The sequence below is a fragment of the Carassius auratus genome, unplaced genomic scaffold, assembly GCF_003368295.1.
Source record: "Carassius auratus strain Wakin unplaced genomic scaffold, ASM336829v1 scaf_tig00214949, whole genome shotgun sequence".
Classification (NCBI taxonomy): Eukaryota; Metazoa; Chordata; class Actinopteri; order Cypriniformes; family Cyprinidae; genus Carassius; species Carassius auratus.
The window spans coordinates 61,171-83,802 of NW_020527877.1; the positions used below are offsets into that span (position 1 = coordinate 61,171).

A 22,632-nucleotide genomic window follows, 5' to 3' on the forward strand; every position below is an offset into this window, starting at 1 on the left:
ATGCAAGACGACGTGTGTGTGTGTGTGTGTGTGTATGTTCATAATAGATATCTATGTGTGTATATGTATGTATATGTATGTGTGTACATACTAAGGATGTATGATATGTGGGCTGTTGCAGACACCGCATCATATTCCATTTTAGCTTACAAGCCAATTACAAGCCAATATTTAATTTTAATGTTTGGTTTTCATTTTTAATACATAAAAAGAGCAGCTTATCTTGATCAGCCAGAATTTTAATATTGATGCATCCAAAATCAAAAATGATTGGCCCTCCCTAGAATGGACAAAATTAAATTGTCACTTTTTGGGACATAATCATATTTAAAAGAGGAAAAATAAATAAATAATAACTCAATTAATAATCATGAGCCAAATCTTTCCCTGCAGAGTTTAAGAGCTGAGCCGTACCATAAAGAAAACTTCCCGAAGTGTGAAAATGTGATCACTGACAATAAAAAATATGATATATATGATATATGATATAAATAGATTAACATTTGTTGCAATAATACTTCAGGTCTATTTAGTAAACCTAAAAAAAAATTATTGAGGAAAGTTTCATTTTAAATGGAATCTCCTATTTGTGTCAATTAGGCATTTAGGACTGTATCATACTTTTGACGATACGATTTTTTATTTTGCTGGGAAGGATCGTTCCTATGTCTCTGCCAATGTGCGGATGCTATCTTTGGTGGCTGCAGCAGGCTTCTGGGTTTTGAGAACACTAAAATTAAAGGCATGCTGAAGAACAGATGTCCAGGACTGCTGAAGCTGGTAACATGTGCAAAAATAGCCATGTTTAGTTCACACATACACTTTGGTTTATCAATAATCCACAGAAGCCTTAACACCGCCTCCTCTTTTGAATATTCAGTACATTTCTATTTTCTTTTTGACTGACATAACAACTGCTTAAACCTGATGCACTTCATGAATATTTATACAATTTGGTGATACTACTTTGTATTGATGATTAGTATTCACATGTTCTTTATATTTTCGGTCAAGTGTGACGGTTCTATTTATATTAAGCTGTTCTTTCTCTCTTATACAGACAGTTTATCCATGATAAGCAGTATGAGTCCTAATGAACCTTCTCATTTGGTGTCTTTTTGACTGACAAAACTACTTAAGTTGATTTACTCACTGAATATTCATGAAATACAGTGACACACACACATACTTTGCAATGGATTTCATGCATGCATACCCATAGCTTGCAGTTATTTCCTGCCAAGTGTGACCAGTCTATCTACTTTAACATCCTTTTAGAGCTCAGTGAATATTAATTAGCAACCTTGTAGGTTAATTAGTGAAGCAGTTCCTCAAGAAAAAGTGTCGTATATGTGAAATGTTTTGGTGGGAATATGAGGAAGCATCTGGAACAGGCACAGAGCAAGTCCAACTCCGAATGCCCCAACCTGAACGTCTCCACAGCCTACAGGTAACCTTGGTGAGCTCTGATAGCCCTGATGCAACTTTACAGCAACACATCGTGAAATAATAAGAAGGTGGTTGTGAAAACTATGATAGTGTGATGGGACACCTCAAGGCTTGCCCTTGGCTGGCTAGCATTTTGTGTTGGAAATAGGTGATCGATTGAGATCCTGCTTAAATAGAGACTTTAAATTAGATGAGAAGATATAATTAAGTAGGGGATTAGGAAGGGTAATTAAGCAGTTGACCCCAAGGGAAGCGACTAGAACAGCATGTGCTGAGAAAACAACTTAACATCTAGAGGTCGAACATCTGTGTCACAATGTGGGGAGATGTTACTAGGGGTTTGACTGCCTGACAATACAAAAGTCAAATGATTCATTTAACCTTAGTAAGTCACGGCACTGCAGCGTGACCTTCTGTGATCCATGATGGTCGATGTGCTTCTTTCACAAAGCATCCTTAGGCCATAGAGGGTGGTGATTCAGGAAGATTGACTTCTTCAGACAAACATCACCCATAACCTTCAGTATGGCAACTCTATCACAAAAGCCAACAAAACTACACTGTAGAAAATTATTTTGATTCTAACAGTAAAAGACTGTAAAAATGCTACAGTAAAAAAAATATGTTGGTTTATTAACATTACATCAGTTTATGAAATTTTATTTTATTGTGAATTTAAGTTTGTAAAACCTAACATGTTGCTACCATATTTTTTATGATGAAGTTCTGGCAACCACAGCTGCTGGTATTTTACTATAAATGTCACAGATTGTTTTTACAGTGTAGAATATACAGCACTCGCAGCAAAGCAAAATGATTATTGGTTGGCATCAGTGATGCTGGAAAATGTTTTGAAATAGAAGATAAATAGAACTAGAAATAGAAAATAGAAATAGAACAGCTATGTTTAAGCTGATTGTGACATCATCAAGGAAAAAAAATCCAAAAGAAAACCAGATAATGTCCGGAAATAAAATTACCAGTACATTTCCTTCAACCACAAAACATCAAACAATGCAATGCTTATTTCAAAATACAGGTAAAACACCTGTAAAAAATCAATACAGAAAATTACTTAATAACACAGTATGGTAGAGTGTTACAATGCTGAGTTTTTTTTTTTTTATTATTATTGTTTTGATATTCATACACAAAGAGGAGGGAAAAAATGTATGAATAAATAAATAAATAAAAACCCAGAAAAACCACCAATGGATACAGTAAGTAGAATAATTATGGATATAATAACACAAGTAAATCAATAGCACAAAAAATAATAATAAAAAGAGAAATCCAGTTTCAACTATGGTCAGATTTTTTTTACGTTTTGGAAAGTTTAGCCATGCTATTGAGTATTTTACGATTGTAGCTCTGTGTAGCTGTTTTTCTTTTGGAATCTCTTACTATCAGTCTCTGTTGTTTAAACTGCTAAAATATGACTTAATTCTCACCATATGTCTGATATTATCCATCAAACGAATTTAACATTGTTCACTATTTCATCTAAACTGCTAGTGCAGCATGTTAGCATTCTGTTAGGATGTCATCAGTGCCTACCATTTCCTATCATTTCTTTTCTCTTTCAATCACAGTGTGTCATGGCTTCTTATCCTGTTATTGTCACTTGCACTGCTTCCCACATGTATAGTGTAGCCTTCTCTGTCAGTGGTAAGGGATTCACATGTGATAAATATAGGGAAATAGTTAGGCTGACATGCATCCAAACTTTAATTGAGGATAGTAAGAGCACCTTAGATACGGCTTTTGATTCTACTAACTGTTACTTCCCGCAGCAGGGTGGCTGGCTGACTGTGTGAGGTCTGCATAGTTGTCTGAAACAACACCGCTCTTCCATTACGATCAAAACGTTAAACAAGTTCTCCACTCTCTGTGATGCACCGCCTGAGAAATCTGATGAAAGTGACCTTGTTACTGGTGATTCTATTGTACAGTCTATTGTACAGAACGTGAAAATAGAGCCACCAGCCACCATAGTGTAATGTTTACCGGGTGCCAGAGTGCCTTGGCAAAAGTGCTGGCAAATGCTAAATGGAATTCAGTAATACTGTTATTCACGCCGACACTAATGATATTCGATGTCACCAGTCGGAGATCACAAAAAAAAAAACATTAGAGAGGTGTGTGAACTTGCAAGGACGATGACAGGCACTGTAATATGCTCTGGCCGCCTCCTTGCTTACTGTGGTGAAAAGATAAATAGCAGACTGTCATTACTTAATGGCTGGGTGTCTAAGTGATGCCCGCAGGATAACATACTATAGGTTTCATAGACAGTTGGATGAGTTTTTGGACAGATCTGACATGTTGAAAAGAGAGTCTTCATCCTTCTAGGGGTGGTGCCACTCTTCTCTGTAGAAATACGGCACACAGCCTTAGAGTTTGTGCTTGACTAACTGGGGCCCAGGTCAGGAAGCAGACGGACTGGCTAAACCAACCATCGGCTTGCTAACTTATTTCACAGAAGTCAGTTAATTCTCAGCACTCAGAGACACTTTCACCTAGATATCACACTATAGATACTGTGTGTGTTCCCCGAACCAGCAAATACAAAAACATTGATGCTCAACAATTAAAAAACATATATAATAAAGATAAACACATGATAAAACTTGGTTTAATGAAAATTAGATTAAAAAAAAAAGCACTTTTTGTAAATTATATGATCACAGATCACAAACTAGATGTGCTCTGTTTGACAGAAACAATGAGTCTACCTCCAAGATTACTGTTATAAACATGAACCACATCCAAAAGGTAAAGGGAGAGGTGTTGCTACAATTTATATCAATAGTTTTATTATTTCTAAGAGGTCTGGCTTCAAGTATAATTTTTTTAAAGAAATAGTACTTTATATAACAATCTAGTATAATAAGTGTTATTGATAAATTCCTTGTGATTTTTGTACAGGCTACTGTATACAGACCACCAGGGCCCCATACAGATTTTATCAGTGAATCTGTCTTAATTGATGGCAATTTAAATATCCATGTAGATGATGAAAAAGATGCTTTGAGGTCAGCATTAATAGACATTCTAAACTATATAGTGGTTAGACAACATTGTCATAATCATACTTTAGATTTAAAACTATCACATGGAATTTATGTAAATGCCGTTGAAAAACAAATCTTCCCAATTTGTCTAAATTCCTGAGCATATCCAAAAGCTCAGAAAAATTTGATGATGTAAAAGAAATGATTGACACTTTAGACATGGTCGTTCCTTTACGTTTAAAGAAGATTAAGGAAAACAGTCTGAAACTATGGTAAAATGACCACACTCCCACCCTAAAGAAAGCAGCCTAGAAAAATGGAGCGCAGCTGGAAGAAAACAACACAAGAGGTATTTCATATTGCATGGAGGGAAAGTACTTCTTCATTCAGAAAAGTGTTAAAAACCACTAGCTCTGCTTAATTTTAATCTCTTTTAGAAGAAAACAAACAAAACCCCCGGTATGTATTCAATACAGTGGCTAAACTAACAAAAAATAAAGCATCAGCAGGTGCAGACATTTCCCAACAGCATAGCAGAAATTACTTTATACACTACTTTACTTCCATGATAGATACTATTAGAGATAAAATTATAAAACCATGCAGCTGTCAGCTACAGTATTGCATCAGACAGTGCACTATAGATTACCTGAGGATAAATTCTCTGCTATAGGATAGGAAGAATGTTATTTTATATTAAATGTCTACTTATATAAGTACTTACAGATAGACAGACAATCAGACAGACTAGAAAAATTACAAATAGCACGTCATGACAAAAATGACTGCTGGCCTAATTAATATTCATGAGTGAATAGTGGGCTTTGTAAATACAAGTCTTGTTCAGAATTGAATTAAAAGGCTGTCAGTTGTACCATTAGACTTGGCATTGAAATTGAGTATTAAACAATCTTTTTGTTTTTATAATTATTGTAAAGAACATAACTTCATTTTTACATGTCCAATATGTAATGCCACCAATTTAACATTGAAAATGTATTATACCACATTAAAAGTACAAACCAGCTAAATGGAACTTTAGTTGTACACTGTTTTTAGATGAATCGTTATCAACAATATTTTTTAGTGTACTATAAATTCCTTATTAGGTTCACCAGATTTTTTAGCTATTAGGTCAGTCAGTGTAAACTGACGTATGGAAGAAGGCCTCACTGCCTCATCAGAGACCACATACACTAGGGATTATCGGTCATTTAAAGCATTTTATCTTCCTCTCAGCTGCTTGTTGATGGTGTGTACTGGTCGACATTTAAAGCCATTATTGAACAGACGAATATTTTTTTAGTCCATCTCTGCTTATCATACCTCTTCTCTGTACAGCTGCTTTGCTACTGATGGACATCCAGATCACCTTTACACCGGTGTGTGTGCGTGCATATGTCAGGATTATCCTACAAAACCTTAATCTTTCTCTGTGATAAATTTAAGTGGCCATAAAATGAGAGGGGAAAAAGAGAGTTAAGAGGGTAAAAGCATTTTCTCAGACTGTGGCCTGAATGACTATATTCTGTTTGAGTTCACCAGTCATGCTCGACCATTCTCTAACGTCAGGCAATGACATCAAGATAGCTTTAACAAGGCAATTTTTCACATCCACCTGTGCATTCCTTGTCGGCCATCAGCCGATCATAAGAACCAGATGAGTCATAAGAACCAGATGAGTCCTCTGCTCAATCTGACCTGCACTGCAGCCTGGAGACCAGAGAAGAACTGTCCCTCCCGACTGAGCCTGGTTTCTCCCAAGTTTTTTTTTTCCATTTCTGTCACCGATGGAGCTTTTGTCTCCAACTAAGCGCGCCAAAAGTGACAATGGTCTTTTGGCTTGCTTAATTGGAGACACAATTTCAGGAAACATTGTTGACTTGACTTCACAGACACTAATAGAAGAGAACTGAACTAAGCTGGATGATGACATCACTGAATCAACAATTAACTGATTTTAACTGTTAAACTGACTGTTTATTTATTGTCCTTTTGCATTATCAGCACATATTTTACTAATCCTATTTATCACTGTAAAGCAGTATGTAGTTTTACTCTAATTCGTAGGTCACATTGAACTCAACCAGTCAACCAATAAGGGGGCCACAGTTCACTACATGGGATGTGTGAGATCATTGAAAAGCAATTAAGTAACTCTAAACTCCAGCGTCCACACTACCACATCAATGTCAAGTGATGAACACTCTACTATATGATGAAATCTTACCCTCACTGCTTTCCTCTCGGCCTGTCAGTGATTACCCGAGCAAAAACACACCGGACTGTCTGGATTTCTTTAGGGATTCTGGAGTTACAAGGCAGCATTAGGCATGCAGGAGAAGGAGAGAAAGGCTAGATGAGAGAGAAAGAGAGGAGAGCACTAAAAGCAACTCTGATACAGGTTACATAAGACTACGCAAGACACTGACAGTGAGTCAAGGACACAGCATAAAGAACACACACACACACACACACACACACACACACACACACACACACACACACACACACACACAGAGACTCTGCAGGTGGGATTCCCCAAACAATGAGGCTGAGTCAGTGCAAGATTTACCTGCTATGACAATGCAGCCGTTTGTGCCGCACCATGACTGCATAAAGACTGCAGAGATCCAGGATGTGCTGCACAATTTAGTCAATGACATAATTCACAGTGAAAGGGAAGGGTGTGAAACTCATGCTAATGAGAAAGGGGAAAAAAGTGCAATCAGGACAAAAACGGACAAAGTACAAATGAGAGTGGGTGAGAAGAGAGATTAGAAACTCATTTCAAAGTCAGAAAAGAACAATTCATCAACAACTAAAGCAGGATGTGGGATTATTATGTTGCAAGGTGAATCTGTCATTTCATCAACGCGTAGTTCTTCAAACATACTTTGTTTTTCTCTTCAAAGGAGTTTATTTTTTATTTTTTCTGTTATATGAAGGTCACATTAAAACTGTCTTGGACACTTTTTAATATGAAATTCAACATTTATTTTGATAATTGATTTTTTATGCTTCCATCATTTAATACAGCAAGATTAAATCATGTAATTATTTCCTATACACTGTCATAAAAATAATAATAATAATAATAACAATAATAATCATTATATATATATATATATATATATATATATATATATATATATATATATATATATATATATATATATATATATATTTAAAGATAAATTAATTTTGACACAAATAGTTTCAAAATAATAAATAATTTGTTCCTCAGTTGTGGCATAATTTCACCATGACCAACAATTCTGCTCTCAGTAATTATCTGGCCTTGTTTATCATGGAGACAATGTCAGTAAAGAGCATGAAATATGAGACAAGTGAAAAGAAAACTGAGAAAAATTAAGTTTTGAACAGCATATTCTCTGTAAATTGACCAAATTATGAAAAAGTGTGAATCATATTATGATTTTCATATTTAGAATACAAAAGCGATATGAAAGTAGCACTGGCATTTGCCAGGGACAACAGCGATATACATCTTAGCAGTCATTAGTCAGAAATATCTGACCGCTCAATGCCATAGCTCAAATATTCAAGAGAGCTGTGTAATAAAAAGCAGGATGTATAGCCACAGGACTTGAATGAATTATTTAGTTTGAGCGTCTCTTATACTGCGTTACTCCCTGAATGAATTTGCAGTGTGGTGCAGTGCACTATACTGACTATCAGCTATTTGCCACAGCAGACACAGAAAGAAATGGACAGGAGAGAACTATAGAGCCATGTGAAACACACACAGACACATAACCATACACACATTTGCACTTTATGGGCTGTTGCACTTGTAAGCAAATGCATTTCATCAAATCCCCTCTTGCTTTCCGTCTGTCATTCATATTTAATGTTGATGCTTTACTGTCCTCTTCATCTTACCGTCTCACCACAGGGGTCAAGAGGGTTAAAGTTCATTATTTACAATTTAACTTGATGCTCATGCCTCAGTGTATATTGGAGGACTTGAATGACATCTTCATGCCACAATCACGTAGAAAGCATTTTTCTTTAAATATGGGCACTTTTAAAATTTAAATTCACTTTTCACACTCTCACCAATTTATTTCTATAAGCAATGTCCAACAATAAATATACTATAAGTATAAGGCCGTACAAGTTCAACTTAAATTAAATTATAGAATATAAATAAATATTCCTAGAATTTATTTATATAAAGTTTTTATATAAAGATTGTTGTTTATTTGACTCTTTACTTAGATTATCATACTTTGAATTTCATACTTAAATGTACAAATTCATATTTTTATTTATTTTCCCAGGATCAGGATTGAAAATTCAACTGTCAACTATCAACTCTTCCTTAAATAAAAATCAAACAACAGTGTGTTAATTTGGATAGAAATATATCTTTGAGACATAAGATTCCCTTAAATAAAATAAAAGCAGCAGCACATAGATGTGGTTGATCTAGAACGGATATCTTCCATGTGAAATGGCTATGAGTCAAAACAAGAAGTGGGTCTGTAAACACCGGGAGATCCAGAAACAGCTTTCCACAAAAGCTCTCACAAACAAAAACATAATCAAAACTTTTTAGTAGACAAATAAAAGTTATCTATTTCTCAAGTAGCTCAGTGTAGCACAGAGCAGTGGGCACCTTTTATCTTCTACCTAATGAAATGGGTGGAATCTGTCTGCACGAGACTGATGGATGATACAGATCCGGTTTTAATGGGCCTTGAGAGAGAAAGCAAAGAAAATGAGAAAGAGAAAGCGAATGAGGAAATGAGAGAAACAGAAAAGCTGAGAGAGAGAGAGAGAGAGAGAGAGAGAGAGATAGATAGATAGAGAGAGAGAGAGAGAGAGAGAGAGAGAGAGAGAGAGATAAAGAACACGAGTCTGAGACAGAATGAGAGAGTGCAATCAAAGGAATGAGTCTGAGGTCACTGGAAAAAGCTAAAGGAAGAAGTAAAGAAAAGTGTGGACCATTAGAAGAAATATGCAGCTGCGCTAACCGTGAGGCAGAACCCAACTCCGGGGTCTGAGTGGGCATCGGAGAGCTGTATCTGATATCTTTTAATGAGGCAACAAGGGAACTGAACACCAGAAAGCACAGCATGATACGCATGGTCAGGCCAGAACAAAGCCCAAAAGAAACCCCCAGCTAACTATTGAGCATCTAATCTGCATTATACCAAGTTAAGATGAGGATTGTATAAATGTATATATTTTCTGAATACAGAAAAGGAATGTAAAACACTACAGGAAAAAAACAGCTTGGTTAACATAACAGTTATAAGGATAAAAAATAAAAATAAAATGTAAAAGTAAATTGAATAAACTGTTGAATAGAAATTAAATAAAATTGAAGACTAATTGAATAAAAATTAAATACCTTAAGTTAAATTAACTTGAATTTTGAAGGTGAAAATACTTAACATTCTAAGTATATACAACTTAACTGAGTTAAAGCAATAGGATAACTAAATAAATTAAGTAAGTACGAAAAAATATAGTTTATGCATCTAATCTATATACAAGTATCAGCAATTAAATATCAGCAATTAATGACAGGCAATGAATGATGAACTCTGATTCATCATATAGCTTCCTACTGTGCCACCTCTGTTATTTTGGTGGTTATCAGTACATTTTAAAATAAAAAAATGATTTATTATTGAAATAAGTTATATATAGGCACCAATATGCAATAAATACCAGAAACATTATCAGTTGATCATATACACTGAGTAAAGAGGGAGAATTTAGGAGTCATTGCATTGTCTATTATAAAGATACTTTCATGTGGCATACTACGTCATGTTTGTCCATAATGGTATCTCTAACTGTAAAATGTAAACTTGATTGTAGGTGTGAGCCCATGGGGAGTCAAATGAATCATGCAATGTAAATTCAAGTTATGAACGGTATTATGCATTACATGTAAACTAAAATAATGGGATCATCCTTTTATTCTGAATCTTGCATCAGAAATAACCAAGGCAGCAGTCCCTAAAATAATTAATGAGTGGAACAATCACTACAAAGAGAAAGCTAGAGGGGTGAATCTCATTAAAACATGTCCAGAGTCACATTTCACCCAAAAGGAAAAAAATATTTTTCATAAAGAATATATATATATTGTTTTTTTCATTGCAACATTATTTTAATGACATTTAAGCACAGGTTTTATGAGAAATTTACCCAGCTAGAGAAAAAAGTAGCGAATGATAGAGAAGGAGCCAAAGGTATTATGGAAATCAGATTTGGGAAAGAGCAGCAAAAGGGCAGCAGGAAAATGGAAGTGCGTAAAAGGAGAAATAGATTTAGACTCGCTGGAGAGCTCTCGAAAAGGCATCTTAAGAAGAGCTTAGAGAGCTTGACCCTCCGGTGCTGTTTCAAGCCCTAAAATACTCTCTCCTTACTGAGTCTTCACCTTGTTATGTGCCATTTGACTGTTCTGTCAGAGCTCAGTAAGGGTGAAGTGATTGAGGGATGGGGAGGTGACCCACCTGTCAGAATGCACTGCTGATTCAGTGAGAGAGAAGCCCCTGCTGAGACCAGACCCCAGAACTGAGGGCCAAAGATTATGAATTTATAAAAGCAGCTCACAAATATCCAGCAGACACAGCCACCGCCGCACACTAAAGAACCAAAGAGCTTTCCTGCACTAATGGATGAGCTGTACGAACTCCTGACTCAAAGTAAAGTGATGCAGATATGTGCAGAGTGAATGGGGAAAATGGCTATTTTAAAAATGTGGGTGGTGCAATGCATATAAAAGTGCAAGGATGGGGTTTCTAAGACATTGGTATTTGTATATATATATATATATATATATATATATATATATATATATATATACAGTACAGACCAAAAGTTTGGACACACCTTCTCATTCAAAGTGTTTTCTTTATTTTCATGACTATGAAAATTATATATTCACACTGAAGGCATCAAGGGCTATTTGACCAAGAAGGAGAGTGATGGGGTGCTGCGCCAGATGACCTGGCCTCCACAGTCACCAGACCTGAACCCAATCGAGATGGTTTAGGGGTGAGCTGGACCGCAGGCAGAAGGCAAAAGGGCCAACAAGTGCTAAGCATCTCTCGGAGAACTCCTTCAAGACTGTTGGAAGACCATTTCAGGTGACTACCTCTTGACGCTCATCAAGAGAAAGCCAAGAGTGTGCAAAGCAGTAATCAAAGCAAAAGGTGGCTACGTTGAAGAACCTTGAATATGACATATTTTCAGTTGTTTTACACTTTTTTGTTATGTATATAATTCCATATATAATTCTACATGTGTTAATTCATAGTTTTGATGCCTTCAGAGTGAATCTACAATTTTCATAGTCATGAAAATAAAGAAAACTCTTTGAATGAGAAGGTGTGTCCAAACTTATGGTCTGTACTGTATACAGGTCCTTCTCAAAAAATTTGCATATTGTGAAAAAGTTCATTATTTTTCATAATGTAATGATACAAATTAAATTTTCATATATTTTAGATTCATTGCACACCAACTGAAATATTTCAGGTCTTTTATTGTTTTAATACTGATGATTTTGGCATACAGCTCATGAAAACCCAAAATTCCTATCTCAAAAAATTAGCACATTTCATCCGACCAATAAAAGCTGCTGAGGTGTTATGTAGGCCCAGGATGCTTCGATAGTGGCCTTAAGCTCATCCAGAGTGTTGGGTCTTGCGTCTCTCAACTTTCTCTTCACAATATCCCACAGATTCTCTATGGGGTTCAGGTCAGGAGAGTTGGCAGGCCAATTGAGCACAGTAATACCATGGTCAGTAAACCATTTACCAGTGGTTTTGGCACTGTAAGCAGGTGCCAGGTCGTGCTGAAAAACGAAATCTTCATCTCCATAAAGCTTTTCAGCAGATGGAAGCATGAAGTGCTCCAAAATCTCTTGCAATGGCATGCAAAATTTGCTTTCATCCGAAAAAAGTACTTTTGACCACTGAGCAACAGTCCAGTGCTGCTTCTCTGTAGCCCATTTCCTGCACACGCCTGTGCACGGTGGCTCTGGATGTTTCTACCACTGCTTCCGCAGGTCCCCCAAGGTCTGGAATTGGTCCTTCTCCACAATCTTCCTCAGGGTCCGGTCACCTCTTCTCTTTGTGCAGCGTTTTTTGCCACACTTTTTCCTTCCCACAGACTTCCCACTGAGGTGCCTTGATACAGCACTCTGGGAACAGCTTATTCGTTCAGAAATGTATTTCTGTGTCTTACCCTTTAGCTTGAGGGTGTCAATGATGGCCTTCTGGACAGCAGTCAGGTCCCAGTCTTACCCATGATTGCGGTTTTGAGTAATGAACAAGGCTGGGAGTTTTTAAAAGCCTCAGGAATCTTTTGCAGGTGTTTAGAGTTAATTAGTTGATTCAGATGATTAGGTTAATAGCTCGTTTAGAGAACCTTTTCATGATATGCACATTTTTGGAGATAGGAATTTTGGGTTTTCATGAGCTGTATGCCAAAATCATCAGTATTAAAACAATAAAAGACCTGAAATATTTCAGTTGGTGTGCAATGAATCAAAAATATATGAAAGTTTAATTTTTATCATTACATTATGGAAAATAATGAACTTTTTCACAATATGCTAATTTTTTGAGAAGGACCTATATATATATATATATATATATATATATATATATATATATATATATATATATATATATTGTTATTGTTATACTTAAAACTTTTTGTGGAAACTGTACATTCAAACTCGAGAATAAAATAAATCCAGCTGTCTTATTGTGTTTCTCTAGAACAGTGGTTCCCAACCTTTTTCAACTCGCGGCCCACACGACCAAACACATATTGTTTGCGTGGCCCACTGCAAAAACAATTAACTGACCCTACTATTGTTGGTTTAATATTGTTGGCGCATTGCATTCTGATTGGTTCGGATAGCATACTGCGGGAGTTCAGGGCCGCGGAAAATCATGCTATAAAGCAATTTAGAAATCGCATATGCTCAAATCGTGATTTAATGACAATTTCTATTAATTGCATAGCCCTAGAATGAACTGGCAATGAACAGAAAATAACTCGGGGTGGCACCACTCAGCAAAACGGGAAAACCAGATCATGTCAGAGCTCGGCAGCGGGTAGACAGTCAGCGGAGCAAGCAGTCAGGAGGAAACACATTGACAGCCATCTATGTTGACAGCCATTTATGCATGTTTGAATTTGTTGTTCTGTAGCATATGCTGCAAAAATATAAATTGGTGGTTTATTCTTAAACCAATCAGCGAGCTTGAATAGTGGAAGCATATTTACAGTTTAATATATATTTTTGTTATTTAATTATATATATATGAAATGATGTTATTATGTTATGACTTAGACCTTTTTACATATATTAACAAGATTTTTTTTTTTTTATTGTAATTGGCGGTCCACCTGCAATACCACCTCGACCCACTAGGGGGCCGCGGACCACAGGTTGAAAACCACTGCTCTAGAAAATCCTAAGCCTTATTGTTTTTAAATGTAATAGCACATCTGCAATACTGTTTGAAATATCTTTTAAATCTGTAGTATAAACAATGCAGGACCTGTTACATGCCAAAGAGTCATGCCTGACTTAGCAAGAAGATGGAAATGTGCGCAGATTAATTCCTGCTGTATAATATTATCCATATTTCACATAAGCTGACATTTACACAACATTTACACAGGAGCCTGTATAAAAATATCAAAACATGTTCAGTCAGAGGGAAAGACAAGGCAGGGATCTATGATATATTCCATGTAGCCTTAATAATTCATGTACTGTAAGCATCTTTACAGCAGAAGTGTTAAGCCTTACAACTGTCAAATATTCACAAGACAGCGGGAGCTCCAGGTGGACTTTTCACATATTAATAAATCAGAACACTGCTGTAAAGCTTAAGTGTGCATGAACATACAAAGAAATTCTAACAAATAAATAATGGATACAGCTGAACTGTTGTATTAGCAACTAAATATTCGGCAGAACCATGTCACCTGGATGCACAAACTTATTCAATTACAATTTGACTTAATTGGAGACACACCAGGATGTTAATGAAATGAGTATCAGAGCTGAGATTCTAAGCAGCCACACTTGTTTGTTTATCACTTAAATTTGTTTCTCAACTAAGTTCATGTATATCCCATAAAAATATCACCCTCACACTACTAAATAGTTTTTGGGGCCCTGTACATTCAAACTCAAGTCATGATCCACATGTCTCCACAAGAGGGCTCTGCTGTTCCAGTTTTTAATGTCTCATTACTTTAATTTAACAAAAGGATCCTTTAAAAGTCAGGGATCCACTTTAACTTTGATTAAAACATCAGTAAATAAATAATAATTAAATAATCAATAACCCAAGACATACCTGTGGGCTAAATATTTACAGTTCAAAAGCTTGGGTCACTAAAAAATTATTTGAATTAATACTTTGATCAAGAAAAAAAAATATATATAAATTATAAATATAAATTTTAAATTACAATTATTAAATTGACTAAAAGTGAGATTAAATACATTTATAATCTTAAATATAATGTCAAATAAATGCAGGTAGCCTTCTGAACTTCTATTCATAAAAGATTCCAGAATAATGGTTTCAACAAAAAACATTAAGCAGGACAACAGTTTCCTAAGCACCAAATCAACATTAAAATGATTTCTAAAGGATCATGTGACACAAAAGACTCTAAAATATACGTTTGCAATCACAGGAATAAATTACATTTAAAAAAATATCAAAATTGAAATTTATTAGAACATTCTTTTAAATGGTAATTTTTTTGGTAAGGTTTTTACTGCATACTGCACATGCCTGGATAAGCATTAAATACTTCTTTCAAAAACAATAAAACACTGACCACAAACTTCTGAACAATAGTGTAAGATCCTAACTGCAGGATGAATGTAGTTTTATCATAATGACAGTAATAAAACGGCTAATTACTGTAAAGCAGCGACACAGTTTTGCTAAAAATATATGTAGATATACTCTGAAAAGGCCACAAGAAGGAAAAGTAAACTGAATGAAATCGAACTGACACAAACTCCAGGGCAAAGCACACTGGCATTCAAGCACACTCTAAAACAACAGATGAAACAGATATGGGACATTGGCTTCCTTAATTTGGTCTTCTAAAGGTCACACTGTAACACCTCTCTCAATGAGTCAATCCAAAATCATTCATAGCTCGCAGTGGAAAACAAGACTCAGGTTTACATGTGACATGATCTTACATATTCCCTATCACCGGCAATACAAAATGTGTGAGGGTACATCATACAGCACAGATACATAAGCACATAAGTTAATTGGTCACTTTGAGCATACACTTCAAAAATGTATGTAGCCTGTGTGTGCGTGCGTGTGTGTGTGTGTGTGTGTGTGTGTGTGTGTGTGTGTGTGTTTGTGTATAGGTGTGAAGGTGTGAACGTATGCAGGGACAGTTGGGCAGTAGGTCGCACATAGCCAACGGGATAGTCAGTGATTAAAGAGGGTCTCACATGATGTCTAACTTTGCTATTCTGGGTCCAGCACACACCCTTCCCTTCTGTCCCTGCTGCAACCGGACACCTTAACCGCCTTTCAGACAAAACACGCTGACGCACACTGTTCAGCACTGACACTACAGCTAGCAGACACACTAGGGGGAGCTGATACAAGAAAAAAAAATAATAATAATAAATAAAATTTGAAAATTGTGTTAAAATCCACATGTTAGTGTTCCATCAGAAAACACACTTTACAGAAATTAACTTAAAGCAAATCCCTTTCTCCAACTTACAAGATTGAAGTTAAAGTAACATTTATTTAAAAAATAATAATAAAAAACATTAATTAATAAATAAATACTTGCATAAATTTAGGCTTTTCTAATTATTATTATAAATAGGGAACAAGGTGCGATTGCTGCCCTCAAAAACATCACAGAATAGTTTAGTATTACTATATGTATCTATTTGATTTCATTTAATCATATTTTTTAAGTGCAATTATTCAAATTGTTTAGAATCAGCATAAATCTGCTCACTGTGAAAACAAATGTATTCAATTAAAAAGTATAAACCACTAAAATATGACAAGACTAATTTTGATAAGTCAAAAATGTATAACATTAAAAAAAATGACTTATTGATGATAAATATATAAACCTGGTTATTGTGTATTTAGAAAAAAAAAAAAACATTTACTTTATCAAATATTTCTTGTTTTTTACTGGCTTTAATTATGCATGACTGACAAATATTCATTACATTATTAGTTTATGTTAAAACTGTAGAATCCGGAAAATTGTTATATACAATACATAAATCTTAAATTTATGCCTAAACATTATTTTGAGGGGTGATATTAGAATTCAGTCTGTTGACTGTCCGATTAAAATTTTGATTTCTTTAAATCTAACAATGTGTGCTGATCAGCATTAACACAGACTTTGTAAACTGTAACCTTATAAATTATAACAAAGTGAATGAGCGAGCTAAAGCCTTCATCTTAATCAGTCAACGTGACTGGAAAATTAGGGCTCTGTCTGATTTCACATTAAATTTTCTAATTATTACAACATAACAAAATGTTATCATCCAAGCTCCCTCCCAGAAAGTGATCTCATTAAAGAAAGACTACTTGAGACCCAGAAAAAGCCAATCAATGGAATCTAACTTTATCATTAATCAATTCTGTGGAAGAGCAAAATGGAAATTACACACGGTTTGCACCTTGGCCCAAGTTATGCCAATATTCTCATACACTTAACATCTTCTTTATAAATGAATGTGGGACTAGACTGGCATGATTTATGTTTTAATAGGATCCCCCAAAATACTTGACACATTAACCACACTTAAAAATGTATGAGATAACAAAATAGTGAACCCAAACTTTATGAAGCTAAAGCTCAGTTTTCAAGCAAAGTGTTTCAGACTGTAACTGGATACAGAGTGTTCAAAGTGATTACCTGTGATGTGGTGCTGTTTAGTACTGACGCGGTTTCTGCTCTGGATGGAACAGCACAGATGTAACATAGCCAACATGGTGAGAATCATCACCACACTCTGCAGGAGCAAAGGCAGCTCAAACTGCTTGCCTTTCCTGCAAAACAAAGCAATTAATTTAAATGTGAGGTGTGTATAAGCTATGCCACAGGAGAAACCAAAAATAACTGTTTTCAAACAGGTTTCCCAAATGGAAAGCCCTGCCCCAAATACACGCCATTTGTTGAGCCATTGTTAGGCTGGTTCAGATACTCAAACAAAGGTCATTTTGACATTGTTTTGAGGGAAAACAACCTATTAATAGCTTAATAAGGTTGTCTTTGCACATTAAAGGAATAGTTCACCAAAAAAATGAAAATGTGGAGAAAACAACAGTAATGTGGATTATGCTTATTACTTATGGATTATTATTTTGTTTTTATCGGCTGTTTGAAATCTCATTCTGACGGCATCCATTTACTACTGTAATGCTACATTTCTGCAAATCTGTTTTGATGAAACAAAATTAATCAACATCTTACCCTGAGGGTGAGTAAATATTCAGCAAGTGTTTTTTTTTTTTTTTACTATTCCTTTAAAGTCATGAGGTAACTGAAATAGAGACAGATCTTCTCTTCCACATTATGATGCATATGTAAGTGAAAAGAAAAAAAAAAAAATGTTGGATAGGGTCTGCTTCTATCCACCGGCCATTCATTGGATGGGGGCAGATCTGAGTGCTAATTTTCAGTCAAATGTGAAAAGGTGCGGGGTTTAAGCAGACTAAATTATTTTAGAAGTCCGACATATATCCTACAGTGGGGGGAAATATTTATTTGATCAAATAAATATTTTCCCCCACTGTATGATATATGTCAGACTTCTAACATAATTTAAGTTTTGCTGCCAACTTGCAAAAAGAAATGAAGGGTCGGTCATTTTTATGCTAGGTTTATTTTAATGGGTAGAGACAGAATATTAACAAAAAAATCCAGAAAGAACAAATTATATAAAGGTTAGAAACTGATTCACATTTCAGTGAAGAAATGCTATATAAAAAAAAAAAATGGGACCTAAATAAACAAATACATACATATACTACACTTTAGCCTTTATTCATTTGATTTAACTCTCCTCGACTCACCAGAAGAAAATGCGAAGTATATTAGCAACAAGCAGCACCAGACAGACTCTTGTTGAGAATCCTTCAGCGTTATTGGTCCTCTGGATGTCCTGGTACTGGGGGACGTAGGGCACCGCACTCCAAACACCATCACACCAGAAGCCAGCCAGGAGAGCAGAGTCCATGAGCTCTCCATGTTCTCCTCTGAACCCTGCTCCATCGCTTAGTCCTTAATAACCAGTTTTTACACTCCCATACCCTGCAAGAAGAGGTTAGGAAGCGTTTACATTTGATCAAAAATATATAAAGTGCAATGCAATGTAGTTAAGATTGTATGCTAGGTAAAAAAAAAAGCTAAAACTAATAAAATAGGCATATATTGCTGCAACAAACCCTTACAGCACCAATAAAAGCAACAGTGCCACCTTCAGTAACCTTAAAGCTCCACAGGAACAACAATACCTACAATATAAACACACTGTAAATGATTCATCTGGGCCTTTCTGGACATGAAATACAATGAGGGACGATTTTCAGAGTAGTCAGGAACAGTAATAGTCATCTACATGCTGCCACCCATTCTGATGGTATCTCAGCTAAACAGGAAGCTTGGGCTCACAGGAGGTCTGTGCACCAAAAGATAAGGGTCCTTTTTGTTTCTGACCAAACGTAACATCAGAAGAACAAGCTGAGTTGCATGCTCTAGAATACACAGCTGAGAAGTTATGAAATAGTTTTGAGCTTACTTTAGAGCTTCAGTTCCCCAATTCAGAACAGACATGTTTCATTAGGGTGTGAATGTTCTTTAAAGGATGTAAGAAAAGGTTTGTGATGCAAGAAAGAATAATCTATGCTTACATATCATTGAATTGTTTTTCTGGTTTAATTCAGATTTCTACTTGACCAGCAGCTTTACTGGCCCACACACATTAAAAAGAGAAAGAAAGAAAGAAAGAAAATGATGAATTTAAATTGTAATTGTATATAATGTATATTTTTAAACATGAATTATAATTGTATTATAAACCCTTTACGGTTTTAAATAAATAAATATAAGAGCTTTTGTAATACATAATTTTACATTAAAAAACACTTAAATATTTATTATATTTTTCACACATATAATTTAGTTTTCATCAAATGTTACATTTTCTTTACAGAAAACAAAACAATAGCTGGAAATAAAACAGCCATAATAATTAATCTGAAACATCAAGAGAGCTATAAATCCGTTAAAAATACTGCATTTTATATTCAATACTGTCCTATATTTGTACATTTCAGTGTTTAATTTTGTGTGCATATATTTAGATTACCTCCCTTTTCTTGTTTTTTCCCCGTTTGTTCAAAAAAATATATATTTAAATTTAAATTCTATTTTTATTTAAAACACATACAGTATAACCATTTACATAAAACTATAAAATAAATACTACCAACCCACCCAAAAGAAAAATCTATTAAAAAAAAATCAATTATTGGAATATGGTAGCATAGATGGCAAAAGAGAGTGGTTTGTCATTTTCAAACAGTTCTTAGAGATGTTGTCACTTTCAACAAAACTTTATCTTTTCTGGCCAGTACTTTAGCTTGCTAGTGTTGATGGTTGACAAGGAAATTTGCAATCTTAAAACTAAAGATCAGAATCAAGTCTAAAGGTCCTGCAACATTTTGAATGAGATTTTGTGGGTTTAAGTGATCAGATTAGTAAAGAATGTTCCCTAATCCCCATGAAGTCAGCTGGAACCCAGTACTTGAGCATTGCTCGTGATCCAGAGGTCTAGCAATGAGAGCTCCTACTGTACTGTATATAGAGGTGTTGCATAACTTCTGCATTCCGTAAGGGGTTGGGCTCTTCTGACATGTCTCCACTTCTCTCTATTCTGTCTCCTATGATCAGATCATTAGATCCAAACCTACTGTAAACAGTTTTTGGGCTTTGTTGGACATATGAAGGCTATATGTTTTCTAGAAATGCAAACATGGGCATAAAATACATTTGGTAGGCCTATGCTTGAGGGACTTCATAATGCCAGGTGCACATATGTGTTATCATCTTTAGAAATCGGATCCAGCAGCAAATTTGGACAGTAGGGAAATCCCTTAAGTTGGTTCCAACCTAAAGAGTCGGTTTACTTAAAAATAGGTTTTGATCCATTTGAAACAGTCAAACAGTTGAAAAGTTCAGTCGCACTCCGATAGCTGTTTTAAGACCAATAAAGTATCGTGTGTATTGCCACTAAGACTATTATTAGCGATGGGAAGTCTGAATCATTTGACTCGATTCTTTTGAACAATTCGTTTCGATCGATCGGTTCATAAAATTATTCAGTTGTAGCCTACTTTTACGTCATGTATCAAAAGATCTAAGTTTTGGGTTAAAGAATAAAGCCGTGTATGCATATTTATTCTATATTTTAAATTAAGTTTTAGTATTTGGAGTTTAATCATTTGACAGCCACTTTGTCGCAGCCATGATTCAACTCATAAAATGTGATTTAGAAGTAAATTTAGGTTGATTTGAATGTAAAGTATTATATAGTAAAATTTATTTACCACAAAGTGGAAATAAGTTATTTAAAACAATCGAATCATAAAACCTCAGTTACTCTATTTCTCTATTCAATAACTGAAGCAACTTATGGCTTATCAGCTAAATCAAATTAGTCTAGGCTACTTTAAAGTTAGCCTATATAAAATCACTAATGGCTTCTCGAATCATAACAAATCGCACATATTCCAAGAGTTATGAAGGTTTAATTTCAAAGCACAAAGGATAAAAAAATCAACCCCACCTTGTTAACTCGATGTTGTTTCAGATTTATTCATGAACGACATCGTTGTGATCCGGCTCAAATTATTCATTGAAAAAGATTCGATTCATAAGAACAATTCGTGCACGGTTCACGTACAGATTTGTCCATAAGGACATGGACAAACGATTCGGGGATACACATGAATCCGATTGTAGCATACATGTTTTAACGACTGCTGTATCATCGCGTGCAAGAACTCACCGAAGCTGTTAAACGCAATAACACTGTTGATTTTCGCTCAAACTCAAACTTTTTCTGCATCTCTTTCTGCAAACTCGAAAACGAAGCGCATGTTTTGCTTTACTTTTAACGAACCTGCTTGATATACCCTAACAGTAAAAAGTTGCAAAGTAGAGAAAAAATCTTAGGAAGTTCAAGCATACCTTGTCGGGCGAAGACTTTGTTTAGCACACACACACACACACACACACTCGAGAATATGCTGTCTCATCTAGCCATCATCTAGTCTAAATCAGGCTGATGCAGTTGGAAGATGTGGGATCGACCGCGCAGCTCTCGTTGGTCTAATGTTACAGAGGAACAGGAAGGGAAAAAATACAAATAAACAGGGAACACCACGAGATCTAACCAATTATTAGTTTGAGTAGCGCTACTACTCCCACTGTCTTCATTTTGAGGGTAGAGTAGCCTATGGTAAAACGTGGTAATAACAAACAACGTCCCCCAGCTTATTTCTGCCAAATCTTTACTAATTTTAATGGCTTGGCTATACTTCATAGGATTGGTTATTTTAAATCCTGTTTAGGCTATTTAGGCTACCAAGACTTCGCACGTAAATGTATTATGATTAATAAAAGTGAATTGTTTAAATCCAATATCCACTTTTGCTCAATGTTCTTACCATTGTCATTTATTTTATGAATCTGTAAGTTTTTTAAAAATCGAAAGCACAAAGAAGTCTTGTAAGTCTTTTAAATTAATTTATGTGATGTCCATTTTGTTACCTTCTTTTAAGTTGTATTTTAAGTTTTTTTTTAATTTAAATTGTGTTTCAATTTGTACTTACAAAATCTGTAAATGGGAGAAATTTGTCAAGTACTTGCAGTTGAATTCTGTAAAAAAAAACTATGATAAAAAAATCGCTCCCTTGTTTTTTTATATATATATATATATATTATATATATATATATATATTATATATATATATATATATATTATATAATATATATATATACATATATATATATACATATATATGTATATATATATATACATATATATATA

General features: G+C 35.0%; 1 pseudogene; it reads right to left on the reverse strand.

Moving 5' to 3' along the window:
* Positions 1-21,940, reverse strand: part of LOC113093293 (PQ-loop repeat-containing protein 1-like) — a 42,531-nt pseudogene extending 20,591 nt beyond the window's left edge.
* Positions 21,941-22,632: the final 692 nt, after the last annotated feature.